General features: G+C 43.7%; 1 protein-coding gene and 1 non-coding gene across 4 annotated transcripts in view; both read right to left on the reverse strand.

Annotated features, from left to right (window-relative positions):
* The window catches only part of ACOT11 (acyl-CoA thioesterase 11), a 174,508-nt gene extending 156,098 nt beyond the window's left edge, over positions 1 to 18,410 (reverse strand). For 2 of the 3 annotated variants that reach the window (XM_077333630.1, XM_077333627.1), the window contains exon 1: positions 17,827 to 17,936. The gene's annotated coding sequence lies outside the window, so the exon portion shown is untranslated. Of the gene's footprint in view, positions 1 to 17,826; positions 17,937 to 18,370 lie in introns of those variants that run through there. The other variant, XM_077333628.1, reaches the window with a different exon arrangement.
* LOC143836929 (U6 spliceosomal RNA) lies at positions 508 to 614 on the reverse strand. Its single transcript, XR_013230842.1, has one exon. It is a non-coding gene; the product is annotated as a U6 spliceosomal RNA (small nuclear RNA).
* Positions 18,411 to 18,935: the final 525 nt, after the last annotated feature.

Genomic DNA, 18,935 nt, shown 5'->3' on the forward strand with positions numbered 1-18,935 from the left:
AAATTACAACCAAGTGAAACGAGAGCATAGTACTTGTCTGCATTCCGACTCAGTGTACAAGATCCCCTGCATACCTGTCCATTTCTTTGAATGCAGCTGTTGAGTTATAAGACCACACCATTTTTAACAAAAAGCAAAGAGTTCTTGTTGAAAATGAAAGCCAGTGTGGTTACAGTGCTGGACTACATTTGAATCCCCAGTCTGCCCTTGGAATCACACCAGGTGACCTTGTGGACAGTCTTTGTCTCTCAGCCTAACCTACCACTCAGGAGGAGAAAACTGAATGTGGGAATATTAGTTTTAAGCTACTTTTAGTCTTCATTGGGAAGAAACACAAAATATATGTATATAAATTATATTGAAATAAAATTCAACATAGGTAAATGTAGATTTAGGTCTAACCTAATTTTAAAAAGGAGTAAATTAAGCTGAATGGAGAGATGTGGTCTCTCTCATACAAGTGGCCACTCCTTTATTTTATTTTATTTTTTTATATTTTAATTTTTTTAAAATATGGAACGCTTCACGAATTTGCATGTCATCCTTGCGCAGGGGCCATGCTAATCTTCTCTGTATCGTTCCAATTTTAGTATATGTGCTGCCGAAGCGAGCACGCCACTCCTTTATTGATGTCAAGAGTTTAGACCAGGAATCCTTTTGAACTATGGGTCACTCTGGAATTTTAGGAGAGGGGTGGTGACTGCCACACCAAAATGGCTACCACAGGAAGTTGGAGTCAAAACACAAATGGCTGTTTATAGAGGTGGAACAAAATGACATACCTCCCTCTTTATACTTCCCTAGATTTGCTGATATGTATTGTTGTTTTATACCATCATCTGAGAGGTTTGCTGCTACCCTCCCTACCCCCCATGCAAGTCTCATTGGGAATGACACACTCTGTACAAGGCTCTGAGAAAAATCACAAGGGTGGGGAATAGATCCTACTTAATCAAATATTCAAATACTAGACGTTAAGCCCGCTGTACGCTAAATACAGCGGGCACTAGCAGCCTCTCCCCCCCGTCCCCCTCACAGCCGTGTGCCTGGGCTCACCTGTTGGGCTGCTGCCGATAGAGAAGGAGGCATGCACGGAGGAGGAGGAGGAGTTGCGGCAGGGACTGCGGCGGGAAACCCTCAGCAGGCGGCTTCGCAAAAGCTGGAAAAGTGCAACGGGGCACGCAGCCAACCTAGGCCCGGGCTCCCGGGCTGCAGACAACATGGCTGGGTGCTTCCTCCCCCCTGCTCGTTCCCCCTCCCTGTTCCCGGCATGCATTGCACGGGGACGCAATGCATGCTGGGGCTGGTAATCCAGCCACCGCCAGAGCGCAGCAGGCACTTGTGGAAAGCTGTGGCGAGCACTGAGAGCGCTGGGAACTTTGGCCAGCCTGGAAGCTCTCCCAGCCGCACCGCCCTTGCGGGCGACTCACTGGATTCAGGCTGGGCGCAGGAGCCAGGCCACTGTGTATGTGACGCAGCAGCAAGGCTCTTCTGGCGACCCTGAAGCATCTCGCAGTCCTGATGGAGGAGCTTGCAGTGGCGGTCCCCCAGGTTCCTATTGCGGCGGCTGCTGGCTGGTTGGGGCGGGGGGGGCGGAGTGTTGGCGGCAGCGGTAGGTGGCGGCCTGATGCACTGGGAGGCACTTTGTGCCTCCCGACGCGCCAGGCCGCCAGGCAGGGAGCACCCACTAGCCACGCGTAGCACGGATGGCGGGTGCTCCCTTGCCGGTAGCCTGATGCGTCGGAGGCACTTTGCGCCTCCCGACGTGTCAGGCCGCCGGCAAAGTAGCAACTGCGAGCCGCGCTGTGCGTGGCTCACAGTTGCTCGGGGCTGGCAATCGGAGGGTCCAATTGGTCCCTCCGATTGTCTGTCCGGAGGAAGGGTCCAATCCGGACCCTTCCTCATCCCGGACACATCCCGCCCCAGAACCCCTTACCGCTTTATTTAGTCCGCGGCGCCAGTGTTAAGATGAAGCAGAATAGACAACAGCAGGAAAGGCAGTACTGATCTCCATTATTTCTCTATCTCTCTCTTTTCATTTCAAGTACTTCCCAAGCAACCTTTCAGGCTCAGTACATGTTTTCTACCCCAGTAGTTAAAGGAAGTTTGCTGAACATGTGTTACAAATTGAATATTCATAGTGTTTTCCACTTCTCCTTGCCCAAGACAATTCAGTGAGATGTGAATGAAGTAGTGGTAGAGTCCAGAGATGATAGAATAACTGGGCCTCTTCACACTGGAGGTGAAAGATCAATGTTATAAAAAAAATCTTGGGGGGGGGGGGCTTTGAAAGTATATATATCAGGTCAGGTTTTTTTAACCTAGTGCCTAAAAATTATTTCTTTCACCTGTGGTCTAAATTGGTACAGTACACTGCACCATCTTATTCTGTTGTATGCATAAACAAATGCTATGTGCTAGAAGTTCCTGGCAGACTAGCCTTAACTGGATAATTTCCTTTGGAGGAGAGAAATTACTGGCAAAATGCCATTGCTCTGAAAGCATGCAAATTAAGCAGGCATTATAGTGGCACAAGAGCAAGTACATAGGTAGGCCTTGCTGGGGGTTTTGCATGCTACTATATCCTCATGTTTGTTGGGTGATGACACAGGGGACCTGGACTCAGGCTTCAGTGGAAGTGTTCTCCTTCCAGACTCATGAACCACATTTTTCCTTATGACCAGGGCATGCGGGTAGAAACTACGTGGTGGTGATGGTGGTTGAAGCTGCCATCAAGTCTCAGCTGACTTCTGGGGGTTTTAAGACAAGAGTTGTTCAGAGGTGGTTTGGCATTGCCTGTCTATTGCCTGTCTGTGACTGAGAACCGTGCAGGAGCACAAATTGAGGGCAGATGAGGTGCACCAGGCCAAATGCTCCCCCAAGTGGGTGCAGGAAGAGGTGGGCAAGGTGGGGCAACCTGCCACGACTAAAGCTCCAGCCTGCAGCTTGCCATGAAACCTCAGTGCATAAACAGTCTCTGTGTGGCAACACTGGACTTCCCCAGAGATCTCCCAACTAAGTACTAACCAGGGCTATCCCTGCTTAGCTTCTGAGATCAGGTAAGATCAAGCTTGCCTGGGCTATCCAGATCAGGGAGAAGCTGTATAAGTAATGTGATTTCACAAATTGAACCAATAATAGCTCCATAGGGACAAACTTTTAGGGACAAACTGTATGATCAATTAGCCAGCCACTGTTTCTATCCATGCACCCTGCCTGCAAAAGAAAAATGGTTGTGAGAGCTCAAAGTTCTCCTATTGATACCTAGCAAACAAGATGACTTTGTAATTTGTTAAGAGGTTCTTCGTCCCAAAAGCAACTCCACCTTTGCTTCCTTACAGCAGCTCTGTTTCCAGAAGCATCCACATAACATCACCCCCTTTTTGTCCCACTTCTGTCTTGTTTTCCATTTTCCCAGGGTTTGGCCTGATGTACCTTTCTCCACAATCTGGACCCAACTCCTCTTAATTCACTTTCCTCTCCTCCATTTTATCCTCAGAACAAGTATGTTAGGTGGGTTAGGCGGTGAATGTATCACTGCTGGTGCATATGGCCCCAATGAGTCCTCCCTCAAACGCCAAAAGAACCCTGTAAAGGTGTTGTCCCCTTCCCCAACCTTTTACTAATAGAAACCAATGTTTAAAGGTGGACAATATTGTTGTGGTTGCCTAGCAACAACCATTGAGGACATTAATTTCTTAAAGCTATAGATGGCAATTACTTATACATCTTGACCCTTCATGGCAACTAACCATCCTTCCACCCTCTCCCTACCTATATATAAGGCTTGAGGAAAACTTTCAACCAAAATCTTATACCCAGAATTAAATTCTGTTGGTCTTAAAGATGCCACTGAATTTAAACTTTATTCTATTATTCTATCATATATTTGTAGCATTTAAGACACAGGGATTGAATGCTACATTTTGATCCTTAAAATTGTTGGATATAACTCTCTATGCAATGTCTTCTGATGTTGACTCTAACAAGAACTCTCTTCACCATAGAGTTAGTGAAATAGATAGGAACAATGACCACTCACCGTTTGATCTAAGTGACCTGCCCATAGAGGGTAATTTCCTGTTACCTGAGTCTTCTTCTCCATTCCTCAAGCCTGCAATATGGTGCATACAGAGATGCCTCCAGCATCTCTCCCTATCCAGCTATTTAGATTAAAATAGGATTCTTCTCTTTATGTCTTTATGTGTAGAATTAAGTTCACTAATAAATAATTTCTATATTAATTAAGTACAACCTTGGAGAATGTGCTTTTCTTTGTTTGTTGTTTTCTGACCACATGCACTCAGCAGCATGCTGTGTTTATCAGCTAAACTAGGTACTCTGCTGACTTTCAAGATACTAAGACTTTGCCACAAGTCTACCAAAATTTAATATCCTTCAAAAAAAATCACTTAAAGTGCACTTGGCTAGGCACATGTATCCAGAGCAGATCCCACAAACTTCTGAACTTGCATATACAACCTGCCTACATAGCTTGTCCTGGGAATAGTGGGCACCTCACATGACAACAGAAATTCTGTTCGTATGCAAGACCATCCATGCCCTGAACAACCTCTTCTTGTTGTGTTTTCTGGGGACTGCTTCCTGCTCCCAGTTTTGCACTGAAGAGTTGAAGCAGAAGAGTGATGGAAAGCTCCCCTATGTAGCTATGCCTCCCAGGCACACAAGGCTTCTGACACAACTGAAGGTGTTGCAGGATTATGAGAATCCAAAGTTTATAAGCTCTGCAGTTAAGTGACACCAGCAATCACAGGCACACCTCTGAAATGATTGAGGCGTACAAGACATCCAGAAAGCATTGCATCCCAGCCACCATGTTTCCCAATGGAGCTCAATCTACTATGCCATTGCAGAAATCCTAGATCAAAAGTAAAGCAACAGCACAGTACACACAGTCGCAATCAGATGTGTGCATCTGCAACCTTTCATAATTAAAAAGCTAAGCTGTGTCAGAATTCAGAGTAAGAAATTAACAAACAGCCATTATAGGAAAGTCAGTTTACATAAACTAAAATATAAAATTTAGCATTACTGATACTCAACATGTTGGTGAATAATCCATAACGTTTCTGCCACTCACACACTGATTGTTGAGAGTTTCATTAAGAAGGGGCATACATGAGATCTTATGCTAGGTAAGAAATATACACAGGAACACCCAGTGTGATTGTTTTAGTGGACTAGAATTGATCTGCATATGTTTCACACTTGCTTCACCGCCAATTGTTCACCTGTATCATTTCCTTTTCTGTAAAAGCATCTCTAAGAAGCCTTTTACTGCCATTGAACACTTTCTGCCATTCCCTTCATATGCTGGTTATTCTAGCATCCCTTCAACACCTTTCTATTCTGAAATAACCATGTTTGTGTCCATGCTGAGCCACATTTGCCTCAATAGCCATAGGTTGAAGATGTACTCTTGTGCATCTATGGGTTGGCACAAATTTATTTCACACTTCTCTGATACAAAATACCAGGGACAGCCACACAATTTCCTTGCCAAGAGAAAATAGTGGAGAGTCACTCTATTTTGATAGGCAGACAGACAGATAGATGGGGGGAGAGGAGGCAAATTGAGGCAATCCAGCCAACAGTTCTAGTTTTAAAAGATAGATTCAAATGGGTAGCCATGTTGGCCTGAAGTAGCACAATAAAATCAGAGTCCAGTAGCACCTTTAAGACCAACAAAGATTTATTCAGGGTGTGAGCATGTAAGGAGTTCTTAGTCTGACAAAGAGTGCTTGCACTCGAAAGCTCACACCCTGAATAAATCTTTGTTGGTCTTAAAGGTGCTACTGGACTCTGATTCTATAGTTTTAAAAGAGGCATCCTTTTCCCCAAAGCAGTAATAGCAGCATCATACATTTCTGGAACACTTCCCTCATCCCCACCCCCACCCCAGTTTCCTTTGTAAGTTAGCTGCTGCACCAGTGACCAGAACATAGTGAACTGGAGAAATAGGCCAAATCAATGCATTAGTAGTTATGGCTTTTTCCATAAATAAGTTAAAGCATATGTGGAAAGCCACAGGATCAAGCACAAGCAAAAGGGCCTTATCTGTTTAGTAAACCGGTTCTGCTCTGCTACAAAACAACATTGCCTGTGTACTGCCCCTCCCATTATTCAAATGATTTCAGAAAGGCATCAACACCCCAAGTTCCCTGCTGGGTTAGCTTCCTGTATACCAAATAAATCACCACTGTGACAAAGAACTACTGTTTCGGGGGGGGGGGGGGAGGAATAAACAGCCTCAACCAGCACACTTTTCAGGGGCCCTTAGAAAAATGGGAGCAATTTCAGGAGTCAAGCATCTCATTCCACTGCAACATTATTATAATATCAGGAGATTAAAATTTAACTGCAAATGTATGATAGATTTACAAAAGAGGCTAACAAATGAATACAGTAGAATTAAATATGTAATGGCTGGACACAGATCCTCCAGACTGCAAGCAGCATTAACATTATTTCATTTACCATTTACCAATCTCATAATTCTTAACCATCAAACTCCTAACAGTCCCTGAAGCATCCTAAGAGTTAGTGGCCTGCCTTTTATCTCCACGCATCACCTGTTTTTTCAGCAGGGCCCAACAGAGTTACTAGCCTCTTTGGGGGGCCTGGAGGTCTCCCAGAATTACAACTGATCTCCAGACTACAGGCATCAATGCCCCTGGGGGGAAAATCAGGGTTGCTTTAGAGCAGGGGTAGTCAAACTGCGGCCCTCCAGATGTCCATGTACTACAATTCCCATGAGCCCCTGCCAGCATTTGCTGGCAGGGGATCATGGGAATTGTAGTCAATGGCCATCTGGAGGGCCACAGTTTGACTACCTCTGCTTTAGGGCACACATTATGGCATTGTATCCTGCTGATATTCCTCTCCTCCCCAAACCCACCCTCCCCAAGATCGAACACCTAGATATCCAGGGAATGTTTCCCCAATCAGAGTTGGATATCCTAGGGCGCAAACATCTAGGGTAGGGATTTCAATGGGACATTAATGCCAGAGATTTCACATTCCAAAGTGGACATTTTCCCCAGGTGAACAGATTGGAGATCAGTTGTAATCCCATGAGATCTCCAGCTACCACCCAGAAGCTGATAGTGCTAATTTGATCATAATAGATGGCAACCGAATTCAGATAGAAGACTTGATTCCTGTATGTTAATTGTACAGAAGCAGGAATCTGAAAGAGGTCAGTTTTTCTTGCCCCTGCATAATAACATCCCTTTCCTAAAACTGTCATGAAAATGTACAGGTGGATTATACCCTCTCTACCTCTATTATGATCAAAAAGTGGAAATTAGATAAATTTCCGGACAGCTATTGAGGATTCATGCCTTTAACTGTGAACCTCCCGCTGAATTGGCTCTGCTGTGCCAGAGAAGATGGCCTTGACTATTCTCTATTCTTGGCATTGACTATTCTCTCCCAACCAGTGCCATTTCCACACCCAAAACCAGTCTCTGGGCTGCAGTTAGCTGAAAAAAGACAGATTCTCCATTCTGTTTTGTCCACAGGGGAGGGGAGTAAGTGAAGCCCTCCACCCCCAGCTCAAATGTCAGTGTATGGAAGACAGCATATCTTTCTGCAGTCTAGATTCAAATGGGTAGCCGTGTTGGTCTCAAGTGGCACAATAAAATCAGAGTCCAGTGGCACCTTTAAGACCAACAAAGATTTATTCAAGGTGTGAGCTTTCGAGTGCAAGCACTCTTCATAATCTGCAGGCCATGATGCTGAGCACTGATCCTGTCTAAGGACAAGTACAAAGGGACCTTGTGTCCCATCATGATGTTCAGTGATGTAACGTGACACCATCTGCCTCGTAACCCAGGCTTCGTATAGAACTACACCCCAAACCCAATATAGCAGAAAGAACAAATTACTTCATAAGTAGCGGCTCCTATGGCTGACAGAACTCCCATTGGCTATAGAAGCTGCCACTCCCATGGGATGTATCGCAACATATAAACACCCAGTTTAGGAGGTGACCTGGGAAGGAGCATATTTGCCTAACATTTGCTCCAAACATGAGGATCCCCTTAGTAAGTGCTGGCTGCACCACATCAAGGTCCTACCAATGTAAGAGTAAGGGCTACTAAGGTTCTAATTCATAGGAAATGTTTTCTAGGCCTCAACATCTTTCTTCTCAGAGATCAAGTTCTGTCCCAAAGACCAAAAGGCTTACTATGTGCCCGCTGCTCTGCATGGGCAGCCTCCTGGGGATGGACCTTTGCACATGTTCTTGCAACTGACTGTTGGCCAGCAGGGGAGAAGTGTGGTGGAGGCAGAAGTGATATTTGACAACATACTCCTATCACTTCCAGGTTAATTCCCAGATGTTATGTCAGCCTGTCAGGCAACTCTCTGGACTTCTCCCAAACTCTTTAATAATAGCATCCCCTAAACGTCTGGTGACATCCCGACATACCTAGTTATGGAAGCAGAAACTACAATGTTATAGGGATATTTACATGCATTGATGCTCTACCCTAGTTTCTTCCAAATGTCAGAGGAGAAATATTAAACTATCAGTGCAATCCTTATCCGAGTTATACTCTTCTTAACAGTTTTATCCCACTACCTTCAGTGGCTTTAGGAGCCACTGTGTAACTCTCCTTAGGATTATACTGCCAGTATAAGGAGAGGGGGAAAGCTAGTAGAGTGTCAGTCTTATAGCTAGGTTTCCTCAGCAGTGTTTTTATGATCACACACCCAGGTAATAAGTAGCATAACCCCAGGCAGGAATCGCAAATTGCAGCCAGTGAAGAAAACAATATATGGCATTCAGCCTAAGTAAGTTCCAGGGCAGTTAGTAAACGTAAGGTGCACTCATGGTAACTGTAAGTTATTTATCTTAGCAGATAACTTGTTTACCTATCTCTTCTTCAGTGGTTTTGGAATATAAGCAAATTAGGGGGGGGGGTGAATCAAAGGTAGCAATTCCAGTTGACCTTCAAGCATAAATCACTTTGCAGTTTCCAAATAGAAAGTTCCCTTATCTCTTTGCCCAACATTTCTCAATATCCCATTGGCAATCAAGGCATCCAACAAGAAACACAACAGATTTATAACCCATGTTTTGACTTCTCCACAAGGCAACTAACAAACCAAAATAAAACCAGGTCTTATACATACTAAATCCACAAAACCGAACACAGCAGAAAAGTCAACACAAGGTAAGAAGACAATAGTGAAGTTACCCCCTAGTTGATCCCCTGAAATTACAGCTCATCTCCAGAATACAAAGGTGGATTCCCCTGGAGGGTACACTCTGTGGCATTCTACCCTATGGAGCTTCCTGGCCTCCAAGACTCTGCCTATAAATCTCCAGGAATTTTGCAGCCTGAATCTGGCATTCCTATCCCTCATCCCCCACCAGTGGCAAGGGGGAACCTGGCAACCCTAGAAGAGAGAGCAATGAAGAGGAAGAACCATCAGTAAATCTAGCAGGCGTCTCCTAAAGCTCTCCTATTATCAAAACGCCAGTTCGGGAAGGATGAAAACAAAGTGTCCTGAAGAATTTATTCTGTAAACTCAGCCCTGTTGCTGAAGAAGTCCCATTCCTTCTGTCCCTCACTAAACTTCCATAATGGGGAGGGGCATGTTGTACACAGAAGATCTTCTTTGCATAATCACCTTTCTTTAAACATCTTCTAATAGACTAAGGCATCCTTTAAGTGCCTTGGACCCAGACTACATAGGGCTTTAAAAATTACAACCAGCACTTTGAACTGGGCCCAGAAACAGTCTGACAGCCAATGAAGCTGACACAGAATTGGCATAATATGATCCATCTGGCTGGCTCCAGTTAACAACCTGGCTGCCGCTTTTTAAAAATCAGTTCTACAGAGGAAATTGGGATGGGGGAGCAAAAGAGAACCAAACATTGATGAGACAGTTTAAGGACTCTAAATAATTAATGTATTCAACACACCTAATATTATCCAACTGTAAGCTAATTCACAATATTGACCATTGCCCCTCAGAGTTTTACCACTGGGCAGTTTTCAGGGGAATGTATGCCTCCCTTTAAAAGTATTAGAGGGGGTGCAAAACAATACATGAGATCTCAGGAGTCTTGGATGTTGGGCGGGCATTTTGCACATATAAGTAATCTCTTGATGCTGAAGCATGAGTGACATAATCACCCTCATGCTGAAAAGCAAATCAAGTCTTTGAGAAAGAGAGAGAAGCCATAAGATGTCTGTTCAGGCCCTCAGACAAATTTTCAAGTTCTATGAAGTTCCTTTTTTAAGAACCCCAAGTTGTTCAGTAGGGTGGAGAAGCCCTGTGTTCCTCATTTCCCCCTCCCCAGAAGGAATGCATCTGACATTTTTATGAACAGCTGTATGAAAGAGACGTCGGGGGGGGGGGGGGTAAAAAGGTTGTAGTTTGGCACCATAATAGCCATGCCTCTGAGTTCCAGAGAAAACTGGTTTTGATTTGACTCTCAATTATGAGACTTTAGAATTGCTCTCCCATCACCCACAGAGTATATTTTTGCCTGATCTTTTCCTAACCTCATAAAGTGCAGTTAAGGCAGGCTTTGGTACATAACTGTGCATATCCATTTCAGCTGCATAATGAGAAACATACCAAAGGTCCATACGCCCAGGCAAGGAGAGCCTTACTTTTGGCTTTACACTCTGAGTAATGTTTGCATTACCAGGTATTGTGGCATTTAACAGGTTCGATTATTCTCAAGCCTAGCGGGAAAACTTCTCAAGCAGGCCTTCTCACATCCGTAGCACTACCTCCAACCCCTAATGGAAAATAAAAGCCAGCAAGGAATTTTAGGCTCCACTAAACTATACTTAGCATCAAGTTAAAAAAATAAAATAAAATCAGAAGGCAAACTAGCCTTCAGTCAACTAAAACAGCTTAAAAATATGGAGACTCAAAGAAGTCTCCAAACAGTAACAGCACAGTTCTCCCCAGATGCAGTTGGGAAGAATCCTTAAATGTCAATGGGCTACTTTTGTCAAGGATGAAAATAGATTGGGGGAAATTTTAAAATGCCTTTTTTCTCCCCAGGCTTGGTAGAAGAGGTTATATTGTAGAAGAAGCGTTGGTTCTTATATGCTGCTTTCCTCTACCCGAAAGAGTCTCAAAGTGACTTACATTTGCCTTCCCTTTCCTCTCCTCACAACAGACATCCTGTGAGGTAGGTGAGACTGCTCAATCAGAACAGCTTTATCAGTGCTGTGGCAAGCCCAAGGTCACAGAGCTGGTTGCATGTGGAAGAGGAGCAGAGAATCAAACCCAGCTCACCAGATTAGAAGTCCACACTCGTAACTACTACACCAAGCTGGCAGCAGCCTTGTGGGAGATTTTAAGTTGCCTCTTCTCCTCAGGCTTCATAGAAGAGGTACACCCAGGCATAAAGAACCTGCCCGTGGATGACCAATGGAATTGCTTTGTTACTGGCTCCACTCCCATCCTTTCAACAGCAGCATGACACACTGATATTTAGCAGATTATATTTTTCTTGGCATGGAATTAAGACAATATGAAAAACTTTACCTGTTTAATTTCCACATGAGGCTGCTGCTAGCACACCAGGAACAAGGCCAAAAGTCTGGCAGCAGCCTTAACAAGCAGATTTATTTCTCACCTGGGTCACATGGCTGTTGTTTTTGTAGGACCTCTTTTCAGGTATGGAGAAGTGCTCAGTTGTGCATTGCCATATTTAAATTTATGCTTACCATAATGTCAAAAATGGAATGAACCATTGTTCAGAACAAAAATTGAACCGTCAGGCCTCCGTATGTTTAGGTGGTCTGAAATGCTCTATTTGTGGGAAAACAACCCTTCCCTGATGCCGAGTTTCTGAATGACGTGGCCCAAAGTCTCCATATTAAAGAAACGTATTTCATAGGGCTTCAACTGAGCTGAATTTAACCAGATGACAATGCACTTGAACTTGAATCACCCACTTCAGAATTAAGGCTGCCAACCTCCAGAGGGAGCCTGGAGTTCTCACTGAATTACAATTTCCCCCAGAATACAGAAATCAATTTCCCTGGAGAAAATGGCTGCCTTGGAGGGTGAACTTTATGGCATCATACCACTCAACCCAAGCTGGCTACCCTCCTTTGAATGCCAGCATCTTTGTATATGCGCTCTGCCCAGTTTCTAGGCCATGCAATGTCATATGAAATAATATTGGCACATCATAACTATACTGGATTAAAGAGCTTCTTCTCATGTTTGAACAGTGAGCAAGGCTTCAGAATGCTGTATCAGCAAGATCTGTTCAGGCAGAACCTGGGAAGTCTGGTGCAAAGAGAAAATGATTTGAGTTCGTAATCCCTGTTCCCACTTCCCTACCTAAATACTCAACTGAATGGAATTCAGAAAGGGGAATTGTAGCCTCCAATCTGGCAAATTTTCAGTTTGCATGATATTACCCTGCTTTAGTTACCATTGGCTATCTTAGAAATTTTTGCATATGAGTGGATCATGCCTGAGGGTGAAATGACTTGACCTTCAATATATTTATACCCTATATTTTTCCATCATGGAAATTAAAGTGGCTTACATAGGATGCACAAGCCAGCTCCCATCCAGGCAGTGACCAGACCAGTCTCTGCTTAGCTCCACCAAGGTTGCTGTAATATCTGAAATGTGACCTATCTAAAAATCAAGAAGGGACATTCACATAGAAGGACAAAAAGCTGGATAAAGTTTCAGAATGAAACATGTTCCTTTCCTTTCTGGAATCCTTACACCTCATTTTAGGAGAACAGAGTAGAATCTGATAGCCTATCAGGAGTATAACACATTGTGTTCTGCTGGCACCTACATACAGCTGAAAAGGTTTTCTTGCTCCAGACCTACATGCCTCAGAGGCCCTTCAGTCTAGCAGCACCTGGTTCCAGAAGAGGTCAAGAGTCATGATTCCAGTGAAACAGCTAACAAGGAAGTAACAATTTCATGTTGTAGAAGCAAGCGTTATAAAAATTACATATAAACTGTTCACCTTCTACTAATGATGCAGTCTCCAAGAGGGGAAAAGTTACATTCAGAACACAAATATATGTTTTGAATTGAGTTGTTAGGAAGCCAAGTCTCTGCTGAGAAAACCAATCTGAGGGAAAAACTTGCCTTCCTAGTTAAAACATTACCTAATAAATTTATGAGCAAAGATGCAGCAGTCTCATGATGTGGGTGTCAGAAGCAAATCCTGATGGAGAACTACACACTGAACAGTCAATAATATGTCTTAATAAATGACTATTGATTAGGAAACTAGCAATACTATGACTCTATAGGTCAGCTGTAAAGCCCCCATGGGCCTGCATACAACTAGCCTTCCTTCTCTTTCTTTGCCACTGTCTTTCTCTTTCCCCATCTGCATCTCTTTTAGATGAGACAGCAGTTCTTCACTGACTGCACAGAATTCCTTGGGGCCTACGTGAGTAGATGTAAAGGCTTTTTCAGCTCAATACAATCCAAGCATGGCAAATTACCAAAGAGCATGGCAAGATGGGCTAGGACCAAGACTAGACGAACTGAATGGTAAGAAACCGTAATAGGTTAACAACTAGTAATCAAGCCCGCTGTAATAAAAATATAGCGGGCGCTAGGCAAGGGAGCCCCCAGCAGTCGCGCGCAGCGCGGCTGGCGGGAGCTCCCTTGGCCGGCGGCCTGACGCATCGGAGGCGCTTTGCGCCTCCCGACGTGTCAGGCCGCCAGCAAGGGAGCAACTGCGAGCCGCGCTCTGCGCGGCTCGCAGTTGCTTCCTTGTCGGCAGGGCGGGAATCGGCCGGGCCAATTGGCAGGCGCTTTGCGTTTGCCGATTGGCCCGGCCGATGGTCTGTCCAGAGGAAAGGGCCAATCGGCACCCTTCCTTATCCCAGACAGAGCCCGCCCTAACTCACCCCACTAAGCCCTTACGGCTTTATTTAGTCCGCAGCGCCCGTGGCGCCGCGGGCTGTGTTAAGATAAGGTATAGAAAACCATATCATCTCCTTACCCACAAAATTATTTAAATGATTTGTAATTAATTTTCTTGTCCAGGGACATTTATCAAAAGAAAGAGGGGAAAACATTGATTTTTGTACCAGGAAAACTATAAGCATTTTCAAAAACTGCATTTATTAAAAAAAAAAAAAAACATGTCTCCACATTATCCTGGAGCCCATGGAAAATCTCCACTGATTTCCATTTAGGGGCCTCTGGATGACAGCCCAGATTTGAACGGAAGTTTCAGGCTCCCCCCCCCCCTCCGTAGCCATGATTTCTCATTCACTGGAAATTCTATACACATCCCAGGAGATCAGGAACTGGGGGGCAGAACTGGAAACTGTCACAGAGTTAACATTAAGCTCTCTTGCCTCCCGTCTTACTGTAGCTCAACATGATCCCTGAAATGCTGCTCCTGAGGGGCCAGTGATGCCCAGGAACTGCATGGGGAGGGAGTTTTGCAGTGTGTGGGGGTGGTAATTGGTAGAAACACTCTCTTAGAGGAACTCTCCTATGGGATACAGTCAGAATGTAGAAAGATTGGGAGTGTGTTGCATGAACACACTGAAAACAAAGTTTGCTCTGAATTACTTTGTCCAGCATCTGTTCTTTATCCCAAAACATTATCTTGTGCCCTCTTAGATGGGGGTGGGAGAATCTTTTACTATTTTAAAGTATTATCCAAATCTGCAACATATTCACATAACTTATTTTTAACTAAATTATTTCTAGTCAAGAAACCTTTGGAGCATAAATTGAGAGAACTCTTCAGTTACCAAATGAATCAAAACATCCAACAAAACTTCAGCTTCAGGGCTGGAATTTTAGAAGTCCAGGACACTGGAGTATAAAATGTTCCTCTTCTCAATGCCTTGCTATAAATCCCAGTGACTTTACTACCTGTGGATAAGCATACTTGAGAAAGAGTCCCCCACACAAGTGTTTTATAGAAGAAGAAAAAACTTGAGTAATTATGTAGCTCTTTCAAGTTTTCTAACACTTTGCATACATTACAATGTTGTAATCCTTGAAACATTTCTCTAAACAGGTGAGGATTATTATCCCCATATGACAAAGAGGCCTTGAGGCAAAGCATGGCCACCTCTCAGTCTCATGGCAAAGGCAGGAGACACAGCAGGGAATTTCTCATTTATGGTTCAGCCACCACTTTGTTGTTGTTATGTGCGAAGTTGTGTCCGACCCATCGCGACCCTATGGACAATGATCCTCCAGGCCTTCCTATCCCCTACCATTCCCCGGACGTGGTTAAACAAGAGACGACAAGACTGAACGTTGACATTTTAGTCATCAGTGAACTCAAATGGACAGGAATGGGTGAATTTAATTCAGACAACCATCAGGTATACTACTGTGGACAAGAGTCTTGCAGAAGAAATGGAGTAGCCTTCATAATCAATAAGAGAGTAGGAAAAGCAGTCTTGGGATACAATCCCCAAAATGACAGAATGATCTCAGTTCGAATCCAAGGCAAACCATTCAACATCACAGTAATCCAGGTCTGTGCCCCAACCACTGCTGCTGAAGAGGATGAAGTTGACCAGTTCTATGAAGCCCTACAACACCTTCTAGAAGCAACGCCCAAAAATGATGTGCTTATCATCATGGGGGATTGGAATGCTAAAGTAGGAAGCCAAAAGATAACCGGGATAACAGGCAAGTTTGGCCTTGGAGTACAGAATGAAGCAGGGCACAGGCTGGTAGAATTTTGTCAAGAGAAAACAATGGTCATAGCAAACACTCTTTTCCAACAACCCAAGAGACGACTCTACACGTGGACATCACCAGACGGTCAACACAGAAATCAGATTGACTATGTGCTCTGCAGCCAAAGATGGAGAAGTTCTGTCCAGTCAGTAAAAATAAGACCAGGAGCTGATTGTGGTTCAGATCATCAGCTTCTTGTTGCAAAATTTAGGCTTAAATTGAAGAAAGTAGGGAAAAGCACTAGGCCACTCAGGCATGAACTATATAATATCCCCGACGACTATACAGTAGAGGTGACAAATAGATTTAAGGAATTAGATCTGATAGACAGAGTGCCTGAAGAGCTATGGACGGAGGTTTGCAACATTGTACAAGAGGTAGCAGCTAAAACCATCCCAAAGAAAAAGAAATGCAAGAAATCAAAATGGCTGTCTGAGGAAGCTTTACAAATAGCTAAGGAAAGAAGGGAAGTGAAAGGCAAGGGAGAAAGAGAAAGATACACCCAATTGAATGCAGAATTCCAGAGAAAAGCTAGAAGAGATAAGAATGCTTTCTTAAATGAACAGTGCAAACAAATAGAAGAAAACAATAGAATGGGGAGGACCAGAGATCTTTTCAAGAAAACTGGAGATATGAAGAGAACGTTTCATGCAAAAATGGGTATGATAAGGGACCAAAATGGTAGGGACCTCACAGAAGCAGAAGAGATTTAAAAAAGGTGGCAAAATTATACAGAAGAACTATACAAGAGCGATCTTAACATCCCTGATAACCACAATGGGGTAGTTACTGACCTGGAGCCAGACATCCTGGAATGTGAAGTCAAATGGGCCTTAGGAAGTCTGAGCAACAATAAAGCTAGTGGTGGTGACAGCATTCCAGTTGAACTATTCAAAATCTTAAAAGACGATGCAGTAAAAGTGCTACACTCAAAAGTGCTACACCAGCTCTCTAAACTCACATCTAGGGATGCCAGTCTCTAAGTAGGACCGAGGGATCCCCCAGAATTACAGCTCATCTCCAGGCTAAAAAGATCAGTCCCCCTGCACAAAATGGCTGCTTTGGAGGGTGGACTCCATAGTATTATTCAACACTGAGGTCCTTCCACACCCCCAATCTCACCCATTCCTGGCTGTACTCCAACAGTCTCCAGAGATTTCCCAACCCAGAGGTGGTACCCCTAGTCACATCTCAATAAACTGACCTGAATAATATAGATAGAAGCATGGTTACACTGACATGTCCTTATGAGGAAAAATACATACACAGGTTATAATCCTTTACCTTCTCTCAGGAAGCTTGGGCCATTGAAATGACATAGATCATGAAACATGGTAATGCCAAAAATTGAAACTATTCATACAATTAAACAGAAACGGGAAAGGTGTCAGGATAAAATTAACTCATTTTGCTGTTGGTAATACATTAGATTCAAGGTACACATAACCACAAAAGTCATAAGAAAGTGTATTCTAATTGTACTCACCCATGCAACAGAATAAGATGGTAACATTTTGGAGTGAGACAAGGGGCTGTATCACCTCAGACTGCCAAATGAGGTGATTAGGGTCTTAATATTTCTCCATGTAACCCCCCCCCCCATCACTGCAAATAAGAAGTTAACACATGCAGGGCAAAAAGTTATAGCCTCCCCCTCCCCCCCCACCACTCGAATTCTTCATGCAAACTAATTTTGAAACAAGTAATCCGACACCTGTAGGCTGAGATGGTGTGTTCCATTTTATCACCACAGCACAACGTGCTCTGTTCTTGTTCTGCTATGCATGTAGATTGGGCTCTAAAATTTGGAGAAAGCAGTATTTGTCAGTGTCATGTCATGAAACTGCTACAGATAATGCATAATCATGGCCACTCAGCAGCTGGGGAGGAAGTATCGGAAACACGACATCCTAATGGCTTCTCCCACTTTTGCAAGCATTCGGCCTTGACCGCTGTGGAAAAGGAGTGCTGGGTCAACATGTCCAATGAGAACTGCTAACATTTCTTATACCCTGACCCTAGGAGAATAGAAATCAGGCCTCTTGATTTAAACAAAATTACTCCCTGCCCCCAACTTCCCACTTCAGACACGGTATATTTCAATACCTTTGAAAGGATACTTGCATACTCCACCAGAGAATACGAAAAAACCTTGAAGACGAAAGAAGCAAGGAAGCTGTAATAGCTAAATTATTTCTCCCCTCAATCAGTTCTTCCCAATCTAGCAGGAAGCCTGCTACAACCCACGGCGCTAATACTTCAAAGACTTACTCAGGTGTTTAACAACATTCCTGGGTATAGCTGCCCCCCCACCTCCCACCCCAGTTGGGCTAGACTATTTCCAGCATTAACATTAAGCTCTCTTTTTCTTTTTAATTAGTTAAGATCACACCTTGACAGGAAGACTTCTAACTATGTTGCTTCTGAGTAAAATCCAACGGGGATGGGGAAGGAGCAGAGAGAAATCAAATGATTTAATGTCATTTCAAAAACAGAGCAGTCCAGCGTCCAATTCATTCTTAAAGAACAAAATACAGCTCAAGGACTAATCCATCTTTTCACATTTAGGCTGTATTTGATTCATACTGTCCAAGAGAAGGCTTTGTTTTGGGCAAAAGACATCTAGAAAACATCTGCAAACTTGACTTACATTAGTGTAGGACCACTGGTGCAGAAGAGCTACTAACAGCTTCTGTAGTCACACTCACGCTATCATGATCCCTTCCATAGAAACTGATCAGTTTTTACCTTAGCAACAATACCAGCTATGAATAGCCTTAACGCCCCGTCCCTTCAAGGAGATTTAAAAGCAGGTCCTCAGAATGGAGCGCACAAACTCTTGTAGCTCCACCTTATGCATGTTTATATGGCAGAAAGTTTCACTGTGTCCAATGGCACTTACTCCTGGGGAAGTGTAAGTAATTAATAAGTAAATTGGTGGGGCGATTAAACTGGGATTAAGGGCTTCCAAGATATCAAAATGATTAACACCTTAGAGGTTGTTCTGTCATCTTTTAGCATTTCCCCTCCCTTTAATACCTGCATGGAGGCAGGAATCAGTTGGGGCAATATTTCCCATTTCCCACTGAACCTTCAAGCCAGAAAAAAAACCTCCATGTCTTTATTGCTGCAGCTGTTAAAAGTATCAAGTTACTGTCCGTGTTTCCCCCATTTTATTTGCATTATTATTGTGTGTTTGACTGGCCTAATTACTG

Source organism: Paroedura picta, chromosome 4 (assembly GCF_049243985.1).
Source record: "Paroedura picta isolate Pp20150507F chromosome 4, Ppicta_v3.0, whole genome shotgun sequence".
NCBI lineage: Eukaryota > Metazoa > Chordata > Lepidosauria > Squamata > Gekkonidae > Paroedura > Paroedura picta.